This window comes from Ictidomys tridecemlineatus, chromosome 5, assembly GCF_052094955.1.
Source record: "Ictidomys tridecemlineatus isolate mIctTri1 chromosome 5, mIctTri1.hap1, whole genome shotgun sequence".
Lineage (NCBI taxonomy): Eukaryota > Metazoa > Chordata > Mammalia > Rodentia > Sciuridae > Ictidomys > Ictidomys tridecemlineatus.
Genome location: NC_135481.1, coordinates 104,540,422 through 104,553,470, shown reverse-complemented (window position 1 = coordinate 104,553,470; position 13,049 = coordinate 104,540,422).

Below are 13,049 nucleotides of genomic sequence, written 5' to 3'. Positions count from 1 at the left end.
TGTGTGTGTGTGTGTGTGTGTGTGTGTGTGATCTTAATATGACATACAGGTGGGTAATTAAGTTGTGACATGTAGTCATTAAGTACTCTGTGATTTTCTTGAAAGTCAGATTCTTATTGTACCAAGCATTAGTTGGCTTAACGAATTGATAATCAAGTTATTTCACATGTGCAGAAAAAACAAGATGCAAAAAAATACAAAAAGTTTTTAAAATTGGGTTTCGTACCAGAATTTGTAAGAAAACCACAGAATTGAATGCTGTCTCCTCATTAAAATAGTTCCTCTGGGTGAGGTAAGAATTTGTAATAATATATGGGACACTCAGGGAAAGTAATTTTTCATTACATTTTTGTAGATATTTTATTGTGTAGTCATTTAAGTGAAGTCCATTCTTATTTATTTTGAAACGTTGCCTTCAGTTGAGTTGAGATTTTTGTAAATCCATAGAGAAATACATTTTGGAGTAATACACTGTGTTTGCATTTTGCATTATATACTGACATTCCTTTAATTATGTTTTGAAATGCAGATTTGTTATGACTGCATTTTATTTGAACCATCACCTTAATTTTTAAATCCACATAGCTTAACTACATTACTGACATGAGCTGGAAAATACCTAGCTGCAAGTGATTTACAACATTTCTTTCCCTAATCCCTCAATATCTCATTCTTAGAAAATGTCTTTTCTCATGGAGATTTGGATAACTCAACTCAGCTTTCCCATCTTGGCAATCAAAGCATCTAATGCAGAATCTAGTTTTCTTTTCTCTCCTTTTACCCTCTTTAAATTGCCATGGCAAAGAAAGTCTTGCTCCTTTTAGTCCGGAAAGATGATATCTAGCAATGTTTTGCTATATTACTTCATAAATATGTGCCCTACGGTCACTTGAACTGTTGGTCATAGATTTGAGAATTTTCCAATATATGGATTTCAATGTCTGCTTATTACATCTTTAATCAAAATGTCTAATCGGAATCTTTTTTTTACTAAGGGCATGTTTGTGTTTGTTCTTTGTCCCTGTCTTGTCTGCTTCTAGTTTGTTTTTTTCTTTCTAACAACATTTGCAGAAAAATGAACAAAATGAAACAGAGTCTCATTTCAGATAATTGAGACAATATATCTGGATATTATCAGTGGCGTCTTGCCTATGGTAAGACAAGTCCTGTGGTAAAGCTCACTTCTGTCTTCTGCTGGATCATGTGTACTATATTGATAGCACTAATGTACTATTGGTTTCAAAGAAGCAGCTCCAGGACTTGGTGAGCTTTTCTTCCCCCATGGATGTCAAAGTTACATGGAAAATTTGTTCCCCTTACCTTCCGCCATTTCAACAAACCAAATAAATCTTTTCTGATTGCTCTGAGGATAACAGTTTTTTTCCTAAAGCCTACAGTTACTTTTCTAAAAATGGCTTATGGGTCTTTTCTTAAAAGATACACATTGTAAACAAAAGTGCAGTTTATTTTTTCCCATCATGTTGTCTGGATCTCTTCTCTGAAACAATTCTGACCCAAGAATGTAGAGAACAATGAACAATTTATTTCCCTCAAAGTATCTGAAAATGATTTCCTGGAATTACCTGCGTTTGGGCAGACAGAGAGATGACTCTCATTATCAATGTTCAATATTCACTACTATTGTGAGGAAAACTCAGTTGGTTCTTAGAGGACAGAATGGAGAAGAGAAGGGAGAAGGGGAGATGGATCTAATGAAAGTCTGGTCACAGCTCCATCCATCACTGTCCACATGTCCTGAACCAACTTGTCTTCAACCTTGATCATTATTGCCACTCTACACACACACACACACACACACACACACACACACACACACACATAAACACACCCTCAGGACCATGTGAGAATACACCTGGAATTGAATTAGAATCATGAGGCGAGGAGGAAGCAAGCAAGGAAGATGGAAATACAATTAAAATTTCCTCTATGAAAAGTGAACACTATATAGTTTGGATCTGGGACATCCTGAAGAGACCCATGTATGTATAAAAGACTTGATCCCCAACCTGTGGCACTTCTGGGAGGTGGTGGAACCTTTAAGAGATGGAGCCTAATGGGAGATCTTAGATCACTGAGGGTGTACTCTGGAGGAGGATAGAGGATATTGAATCCCTGGCTCCTTCCCTTACTCTCTCTTTGCTTCCTGGCTGCCACAAGGTGGGGAGCCTCCTCTGTCAGGCACCCCCACCATAATGTTCTGCCTCAACCCAGGCCCCAGAAAAACAGGACCAACCAACCATGGACCCAAAACTCCAAAGCTGTGAGCCAAAAGGCATCTTTCCTCATTCTGAGTGGATCATCTCGAGTATTTTGCTAGCGTGATAGAAAGATGACTAACTCAGTAAATAGATATATATATTTTAGCTGTCAGAATACCTCATTCTCATTCTGTATCACAACCCTGACCCAAGCTTTATTGCCTTCCAATGTCAATGCTCTCACCCTGGGAAGTTTAGTCTCATTATCTCTCTCTTCTCATAATTTTACCATATAATTCCATCAAATAGTTTTGTGGCAAGAAGGGAATCTGCTAATTTTCCATACTACAGCAAAGTATTTTAAGTTGGGTTTCTCCTCAGCCTAGATTCTATATCCCGTTATAGTAAGACTGCATGTATTGGAGTCATAAGTATTTCACAACCATAAAAATCATCATTAACACAAATTACAAAATATAATCGAAATTATGATTCATTTTTAATTATTATTAAACACTGTAATATGTACATTTATATTGAAGGTGCATTATACTTATTTTCTTTAAAAAAATGCTATACTTTTTTGTTAGTAGAGTTTGAGCACTTAGTCCCTTTAATGCAAACTAGCTTGCAATTTTGGATAACATTCTCCAGGGATATATAACTACCTGGCATTTGGTTTTGCCTTCATGTGGGATGTAAGCATTAGCTTCTAATATATAAGAAAATTAAGTGCACTCAACCATAGAGCAATGCATTTTTTATCAGAGCTCTGAAGTCAGCTCCCTGTTTCCATTTATTTCAAGAGATGCAAATGTAATTGTGGGCAGCAGCTCCAATTACAGAAAGGAGAGGCTGTATCTGGAAGGTCCAGATATTAAAGGGGCAACTGTAAGTGATAATGCTCCAATCACTGCTCCATATATGCATAATGCTATAGCAGATACTGAACCTATTGAAAATGACCTAGAAATTCATTTTAAAATAGCGCCCCCATCTCTATCAATTTATTTCAATAAACATTTATTTATGATTTGTTCTAGAAGCTTGAATTCAAAAGAATTAATGAAATTTAGATCCCTAATAGAATTAATATTCCTGTGAGATGAGGCAGAGGATGAAACATAAACTTTCTAAATAAATGAATAATATAAGTTAATTAGTAAGATCAACAAAAAGAAAGGAGCAGGATAAAGGATGTAAGGAATGAAAGAGGAAGCAAATTAGAGAGTGGAGACAAGAGGGACTTTGTTAAATGGTGACATTTGGTGAAAAAATTTGAAGATGGTGAGGGATTAGCCACACTTTCTCAGAAGGGAACAGAGTTCTAGGTGGCAGAAGAATCACTGGTCAAAGATCCAAGGCAAGAGTATGGGTGAGGCATTCAAAGAACTTCATGGATGCAAATATGAAAGAAACAGAATGATCAGAGGGAAGATTAGCACTTAATGAAACCAGAAAGATAATGCAATTGCACAACAAGCTAATGTGACTCTTTCTCTGATTGAAATACAGAATCTTTCAAGGGTTTGAGCAGAAGTGCAACTTGTCTTCTTAATAATAATAATAATAACTTGTAAGGATCACCTCCAGTCCAATTTTGGCAGGTACTTGGATAGTGTGGGTTTAGATAAGATCATACAATGTGGCCAGATCTATATTTTTGCACAAAAATGTGATATATTTAGTGATAGATAAATAGAAAAATCCAAATCGTATGCAAACTAAACACTTTAGAATTTTGTGGAAGATCACTCCTTGTCTAATTTGATGCAAATAAATAAAGAAAGAAACACCTGAAACTTTAGAGGTATTATTTATCTGCACTTCACAAGTGAAAATTGAGGGAAGCTTATTGAAAGATGAATGTAGCTCTTATCTATTTGAATGATCCTGCAAACACAGCTCCATATCTGACGCTAGACTTTGAAATTTACTATGTCTTTTAATATTCATAAAAATAATGACTGCCAGGACCAGCCTCATCTTCTCAAATAATGGAAATATGACTCAGAAAGACATATAAGGATGCAAAATTTCTAAAGTTAGAACCATGACTTAAAATAGCATTGGCCTCCCAAGTTCTTTATTATTCATAATCTCCAGCTGCCTCTACTATCTGGGAGTACCCAAATGGATGGAATGTCATTGGTCATTTTGTCCTCCCAGCATCCCTATGTATCATTAATATTGTTAGCATCTTTCTAAAGAAAGAAACCAACCTTGTATAGGGGAATACTCGAAGATTCACACTGGGGGTGACTAACATGAACTTTAGATTTGCATCCTGTTGACTCTAGAATCCATAGTCTTCACAGGGAAGCAGCAGATTCTTAGTCATCACACCTTAAAAATAAATACCCCCAAGACTGCTAATAGAATAATAAAAACTAAAGGTTAACTAAAGAGAACCATGTTGGCTACCTAATTTGAAGTTCAAAGTCCCCAAATCATGTCTATGCAAGTCAGCTTCCAAAAGTTGGAGCTGTGATCATTTTGAATGTTGCTGATTACACTTATTATTCCTAAGTATCTGTCTTAATTGAATCTGAAGTAAATGAAGGGGGAAAAAAACCTGAGAAGCCTGGAGCCACATCAGGTTGCTGTCCATCATACTGAAATTCAAAAGTGCAAGTAATTCTGCACCTGCCTTCTGGCTCGAGGGCACCGCAGTGGCTGCTCCAGTGCAATGAGCACACCCACCGGGTGATGTCTGCCCTCTGCCTAGCACCTCTGCCACTTAGGAAGGCTCTTTGATTCCTTTCATGTGCTTCCCTTTCATCCAGGTGTGATCTAGGAAGTGTGCTTCAGGGCCTGGCTGCTGGCAGGCTGTTCTGAGGGGAGGCATCCTGGGTGGCTCTCTCAGTGTCCCCTAGAGTGGACACCGATTCAAGTTTCTGTGAAGTTCAAATAAATTCAACCCACACATGTGGTGTGTTTGCAATGCCCCTGATACTCTTTTAGGGGGTGGCAGGGGAAATTAAGATGAATCAGCTCTGAGCTTCTGACTCCTACAGTCTGATAAAAAAAACAAGGCAGGAAAATGCATAGGTTTAAAGAAAGGAATCAGTTAGAATCTCCACAGGAAATAGAATACGTTCAATTTAAACACTGGCCAAAAGGAAAGTCTGATTTTTATTAGTGGATGGGTGTGGCCTTCTAACACATTTTTACATGGAAAGTGACTTTTGAAATTGACTTACAAATATGGGTTTGTCACTCAGAAAAAGGTGTGGGATGTATAGTCCATATTAGATTTCAGAAATGATAAATGATTGGAGAATCATGAATTAGCCATTATTACTGAACAATAAGATGCAAGGCAGTGAATATATATCAGCAGGGAATATTGTAAGAGGAGAAGAGTGACTCGAAAGTTAAGTTGAGCTCCGAATACAAGAAGACATTAAATTCCAGGCAGAGGACACCAGATTTTTAGTAATTTTATGTATTATTTTTGCATTGTTATGTGGCTTCAGAAAACATGGAGCCTGGTAATTCCATGATCAGAGATGAGTGTTAAGAAGATGAAGAGTCAGGTGAAGGAGGTGGTGATCCGAAGAAGGAAACTCATTAGGACAGAAGATAATTAGAAAGTAAACTGAATAGTGACCCAAGAAGAAAATAAATAGGAAAAGATAAGATGTATCTAAATAGTAAGATGAAGGGTATAAGAGAACTATTTCTAGATTGTACAGTTGAGGGACAATTAGTATAAAACCTGAATAACCGAGGGAATTAGTCAACATTTCAAACCTAAGAGGAGTTAAGAAAGTTAGATATAAATATTAAAATTTAAAGGCCTAGATTGGTTCCATAGTATAACTATTGGGAGTTGAGCTACAATAAACATTGATGTGGCTGTGTGACAGTAGGATGCTATTTTTAAATCCTTTGGATATAAATTGGGGAGTGGGGTTGCTAAGTTGAATAGTAGATCCATTCCAAGTTTTCTGAGGTATCTCTATACCGCTTTCCATAGTGGTTACACCAGTTTGCAGTCCCACTAACAATGTATGAGTGTATATTTTCCCCCACATCCTCACCAACAATTATTATTGCCTGTGTTCTTGATAGTTGCCATTCTGACTAAAGTGAGACGAAATCTTACAGTATTTTTTTTTACATTTCTCTAATTGCTAGAGATAATGAACATTTTTTTAAGCTTGTCAATAAATTATATTTCCTCTTCTGTGAAGTGTCTGTTTAGTTCCTTAGCTCATTTATTGATTTTTTTGGTGTTAAGTTTTTTGAGTTCTTTATATATATCCTGGAGATTAACACTCTAACTGCTCTTCAACAGATAAATAGATAAAGAAAATTATATATATATATATATACACACACACACACACACACACACACACACACACACACACAATGGACTATTACTCAGCCTTAAAGAAGAATGAAGCTATGGATTTGCAGGTAAATGAATGGAACTCAAGAACATCAGTCTAAGTGAAATAATACAACCCCCCCAAAACAGAAGCTGAATATTTTCTTTGATAAGTAGATGTTGACCAATAGTGGGGCAGGGGGATAAGTAAGAATGAAAGAATTTTGGTTTGTGTTGAGGGGAGTGAAGGGAGGAGTGGACTTATGGTAATGGGAAGGACAGTAGAATGAGATACATGTTATTACCCTATATACATGCATTACTGGAGTGACTCTGCACCATGTACAGCCAGAGGAATAATTTGTGCTCCATTTGTGTACAATGTGTCAACATGCATTCTACTATAAAATAAATTTAAAAATTAAAAAATTAAAGGCCTATATAAGACGCTTAGAAATATACTTAATAACAGTATCAGTGTCAGTAAAGAATTCAGAAGGGAAGTGAGACCTAAAGAAGGAAATATTGGTACATGTTTAATAAAAGATGGCATAGAATTGCATAAAATAAATAGACAAATATTCACATATTAAACAAAAGAAATTGAGTAAATAATTATAGAAAATGCTATTCCTCAGGAAGTGAAGATTAAGAATGAGTGAGAAAGAATGCCATGAACATCAGGAAGTAGAGGGAAAAGTAATTTAGGAATGCAGGAAAGCTCAAATATTAAGAAAAGATGATTTGAGAAAAGCAAATAGCAACAACCTTGTGTAATGTTCCAGAGAAGAGTGACTATGTCTGTAATGCAGGGACTCTATCTATCAAATGCAGTCACAGAAAAGAAGCTGCATGAGTTGTCGTCTCATGTGTAAAAAGTTTAAAACACGAATTGCCATCCTTTAAAGTAATTTCCAGTCAGATATTCAGAGTTCCTAAAAGCATAAACATTTGAGCACCTGCAGCAGGAATGTAGGTGATTCCCGGGAGGCTACGCAGACCAACATAGAAAAAATGCACTGATGCCTCACAAAAACTTTTCTTCTTTTTCAACACTCCAAATCTCACTCTTAAGCAGAGTAGAGCAAGAATCCAGCTGAAGAGTGTGGAGGTACAGTTTGCAGATATGCAGCCTTGGATTTCAGGAGTTAGTTGAGAAAATTAGAACGGAACTTAGCATCAAACAACATCCAGAACAAGTTTTTAGAAGAAGCCCTGTGGGTTTGATGACTATAAGTAATTGGTAATTTTTGGTTTAGGATTTTCAAAAGAGCAGAGGTGTAAAGATGATGTCAATTACAAGAGAAGGAAGAATTGATAAGAAAAGAGGGAATGGATAGAATTTAGGATGATTAGTTAAAATATGTGTTGGTGAACAGAAAAAAAGATTACTCTCTTTTGAGAAAATAGAATTAAAAGAGGATTTACTGCTGCTCTATTTTGTTTGGGACATAACCAAATTAAACACATTTGTTGCAGGGAGAAAAACACAGCACAGTATGAAGAAACTGAAGAACAAACAGATGGTGTCATTTATAATATCTTGCAAAGATGCAAGGATTGACCTTAGCAAAGTGAAAAGTAATAATAATTGTCTTTCTGAGAAGGAGAATTGAGAAAAATGAAGCAGAAAAACAGAGCAAATTGATTTAAAAGGAAATTGAGAAAATATCAAGTAATCTAATTTTTATAGTCTAGTAGGCAACCAAATAATTTTTTGAGAATTAGGGAAACAAAATTATGCTGGGAAGTTTAGGGAACTAGAAAAGCTTTGAAGTAGGTGTTGTGGTGAATTAGATAAGAATCAACTAGGAAAAAAATGTGCATTGCTTAATGGCATGGACATGTATGTCTCATTCTTTCACTCTGTTATTCAACATGTTTACTATGCATCACTTACATGGCAGACACATTTCAGTTTGGGGGCTGTAATTATGATTTAAAGGAAAAAAGTAAAGAAGAACATATGGTCTCCACTCTCATGGAGTTTATTTCTAGTGTGAAAAAAAAAAGAATTTGGGGATGATGATCACAAAGAGAAGTAATGATGGAATGGCATCATTTGAAGACTGATCCTTCTAGCGATGGGAAAAGGGTAGAAGCCATTTATATGAAGATTTGGGTGAAAGCTACAACAGGTAGCTCCTGCTGAGCTCACCCTGCAGATCAGAAAAAGCAGAGAGGATTTTTTTTCTAGAAAAAAAGGTTAAACACCATCAACATATAGAGTGGGGAAGGTGGTATTCTAGTACCATATTTTAAAAGTTCATCGCTGGTGCTGAGATTTTGGGCGCAACATACATTCTAGCAGATGGGTAGGGTGAAGTAAAAGTAGATTATCTCAGAGCAGTTCTATTCAGTAAGGAAGCTCATGAGATCATAAAGTGCCAACGAATTGGTAGGTCGGAGGTAAACTCATGGTCGAAGATGAACATGGCAGGGATTGGATGAGGCTATAAGGGAAAGAAAGGTAGGGAGGGATGGTTGGAACTGAGTGGAGAGCTTTAAATTATGAGTCTCTGGTGGAACCCAGCCTGGAAAATATGAAATAAAAATAGCATGAAAATCTTTGTGAATGTTTCCTTCTACAGCAAAGACAGAAATGAGAAAGAAAGACAGGGAAAGATGGGTTGAGTGTGTTTACATGGGTAGACAAAAATTTAGGAACTCTAATTTTTTTTTTATGGAGATATATCAGCATTTTTCCCCATAGTTTCTTCAAAATAAATGTTTCAAACACAGAGAAAGACTAATTAGATGTCCACATTTGCTTATTTCGATTTTGTCATATTTGGACATTTTGCTTTAGTTTTAATTCCACCATCCTTAAAGTATTAAACAGTAAAGGTAGAATTCCACTCCCCTTTGTATGTGTCACTGATTTCATTTTCTCCCATTTAAAAGTAACTTCTACTCCAGTTTGTTCCTATGTGTTTAAATCAATCTCACGCTTCTTTAAATTGCAATAAGTACAATACATACATAGTTTTTATGATAGTGGGGATTGAACCGAGGCTCACTCTACCACTGAGCTACATATTCCTAAATTTTTGTGTTGAAACAAAGCTTTGCTAAGTTTCCCTGGCTGTCCTTGAATTTGTCATTCTTCTGCCTCAGTTTTGCAAGTAGCTGAGATCACGTATGTGTATCCCTGTACCCAGCTAGCATGATACTACAGTAGTTGCAGAAATATCTCTTTATCACTAATCTTTCATCATTGTCATCTTTCAGGTAACATATTAAATTTGTTTTAACTGTGATATAGTGCTCCTATTTGTGTACATGTAATATTATATTATTTGTCTCTTTAAGTGCATTTCTATTGCGGTGATGAAAGTTCTTGCACATGAGCCTTGTGGATGTGCTTAACTTCTTCAGGGTATATATTTTGGACAGAGATTAGTGAATGAAAGAATATGCCCATTTTTTGCCATTTGAACAATTACCCCTAAACCTATATAACGTGATTTTATCCTTTGCCATTTTCTACTTGTACTTATGCATTTTCTACTTTGTACCATTTTCTACTTGTTATTCATGATAATTTACATTGATCCACATCTATGTCAACACTTGCTATTTTCAGGACCTGTAAATATTGCTAAGCTGATAGGTTCAATTTTAGTTTAATATTACTGAACTCACACAATAAGATCATACTTTCTATTTTTCACAGAATTCACCCACATTGTAGAAGAAAGGTGATAAAATACAATAGGTCTTCTGATCAGATATATATTTGTTGCTGGTTTGAATAATGTCTCAGATCTTGGCATTCACTGAGGCAAGGACTTTCATTTGTGTGTTTTGTTTGTGTGTGTGAGTATGTGTGTGTGTGCGCATGCATATAATCCTTCTTGGAGTCTTTGAAAATCAATACAATATAATAATTCATGATATTATCTTCTCATTTTTAAGTCTCTATGGTGAAATTGCTTAACAAAATAAGAAAAAAGCATTTACAACTGGTGTAAATATTAGCAAATATCTTATGAAGGTGGAAACAATCTAGTGTAAATCATTAGAAAACAATTTGGTTCACAGAATCAAAACTATAAAAATATTGATAAGTATTTACCTAAAAGTTCCACTTGAAAATAATGGGCCCTACAATTACCAGAGATGTCCACAGAGATTCCTGTTCTTTTCTCTTTGGTGTTTGTCAAAATATTGCTTTTAGTAACAAAAAAAATAAAATATTAAAAAATGTATTTCTAAAAATAGGGAGATTAGTTACCAAACTATGATATGTGCATAGAATGACACCTTATGTCATTATTAAGAATAGCTTTTCAAAATAATTGTAATATGTGAAAATACTTGTAATATGGTGTTAGTGTGAAGAATAAAATGATCATATTCTACTAAAATGTAAATCTAAGGGGAAAAGAAAATGTAGGTCTAGATAGGACTAAGTTTACTTATCAACTGTATGTATTCATGGGTACAAAATTATCTGTTGGTATGGAAGTTTCATTTTATTCCTCATACCTTCATACTTTAAATATTATCTTCAATGTATATGTATTCTAATTTTTAGAAAAATCATATGTTGTTTAAAGAAGCTTGGAAGGAAAGTTAGTTTCATTATTAAATTAACTAGCCAAAAGACTTAGAGATTTTAACTATTTCTTGCTAATACTAATGATCTGTTATTTTTATAAATATACTTTGATTTTTTTACTACAGAATTTCCATATAACCTTATTATTATAATGGGGCAGAGATAGATCCATCCTGAGACAATAAAAATCAGGCATAAATTGATGGAATAAGTTATCATAGGTAGGACATAGATATGCCATGAAGTGACTGAACTGAGATTGGAAACCAAGGTTAGAAAATGACATTTTGGCCTATTATCCCATGAATCTATGGCACAGGAATGGTCTGCATGATGGTTTGCAGTGGGGATTTGGAAAGAACTGGAGGTTAATGCATCATTGAGTTTGCTGTGTAGCTGAGCAGACTAGGTCATTAAACATGTCCCTACAATTGGGGATATGAGCAGTCTCTCAATGTGGAAAGGTCCGAATCTTTTCCTGTTTTCCATTAAACAAGCTCATTACATATTGAGGGTTAGCTCACAAGATTTATAAACACATGTAAAATATCCAGTTAAGTAAGAAGCCCCAAATATTTTGCTTTGTGAATATTTTCACTTAAAATATATATTCACCCCAATTTTCAGTTTAATATGAATTTAGTAATCTCTATGTTTTGGCAAAGTACATTTTCTAAAACAGTATCTCTGCAGGTAAAATGAGGTTTTAGTATTGAGATCAATCAATGATGATAGTTCACTTCCATTTCATTTGGTTTATTTTGATTTTTGTATCAGTGATTGAACCCAGGGGTGCCCTACCACTGAGCTACAACCACAGCTCTTTTTAGTTTTTATTTTGACTGAGTCTTGATAAGTTGCAGAGTTTGGCCTCAAACTTGGGATCCTCCTGCCTCAGCCTCTTTAGTCACTGGGATTATAGGTATGTACCACCCTGCTCAGCTTACATGTACTTCTCTGATATTATTACTAGTAGCCCATCCCCTCATGCACCACTACTAAAAGCAAAATAATTTTCTTCAGAATTATTTTTCTTGAGTCACCCAGAAAATTAATTTTGCTTGTATTTCATTTTAGGTATATGGAGTAAGCCACATGGACCACACTTTTATAAAGCATTTTATTAGATCATTTTTAAAAGCTATTCATCAAATGAAGCAAAGGACAAGACTATTTCCTCTCCAAGGCTGATAATCTCATCCTGTGAATGAATATATATATATATATATATATATATATATATATATATATATATATATAATATAAATGATATAAAATATTTAAATTATATATACATATATCTGTGTGTATATATATGTATTTATATGTATATATATATATATATATATGTGTGTGTGTGTGTGTGTGTGTATTAAACACTGTAGTTCTCTGTACACCCTGTCTTGGCTTCTAAGTTAATTTATTCATCCCAGGATTCATAATTTACTGACATGGAGGAAATTCTCCAAACTTATCTTGTAAGTATATCTGGACATGTAGTTTGGGGATACCACCTGAGGCACCCCATAGAAGTTCCATTTCTTAGCAGTAAGACTGGCAGGGCAGATGAGATCTGTTCCTCTCTATTTTATATGATCACCCACTTCTTTCTTTACCTTCATTCTCCTGGTATATTTCACTCTCGATACTGGCATTTGACAGCCAATAACTGCCTTGGACAATGGCCTTGGTATTGTCATAAGGATAATATGTTTTCACAAGGATGAGTTCTTCTTGGAACAATTTATCCAGTGGATTAGACCTTCCTGCACGGGAGCTCAGTGCATCTTCCTGTTTCAACTGTCGGCTAGTCTAAGATTTATTAGGCTCTACTCAGGGCACTTTCAGTGGGCATATTTCATTCTGCAGGGTGCCTGATGTTCCGCAGGGAAAAATTGTGGAGAGCGGTAAATGTTATATCACACTT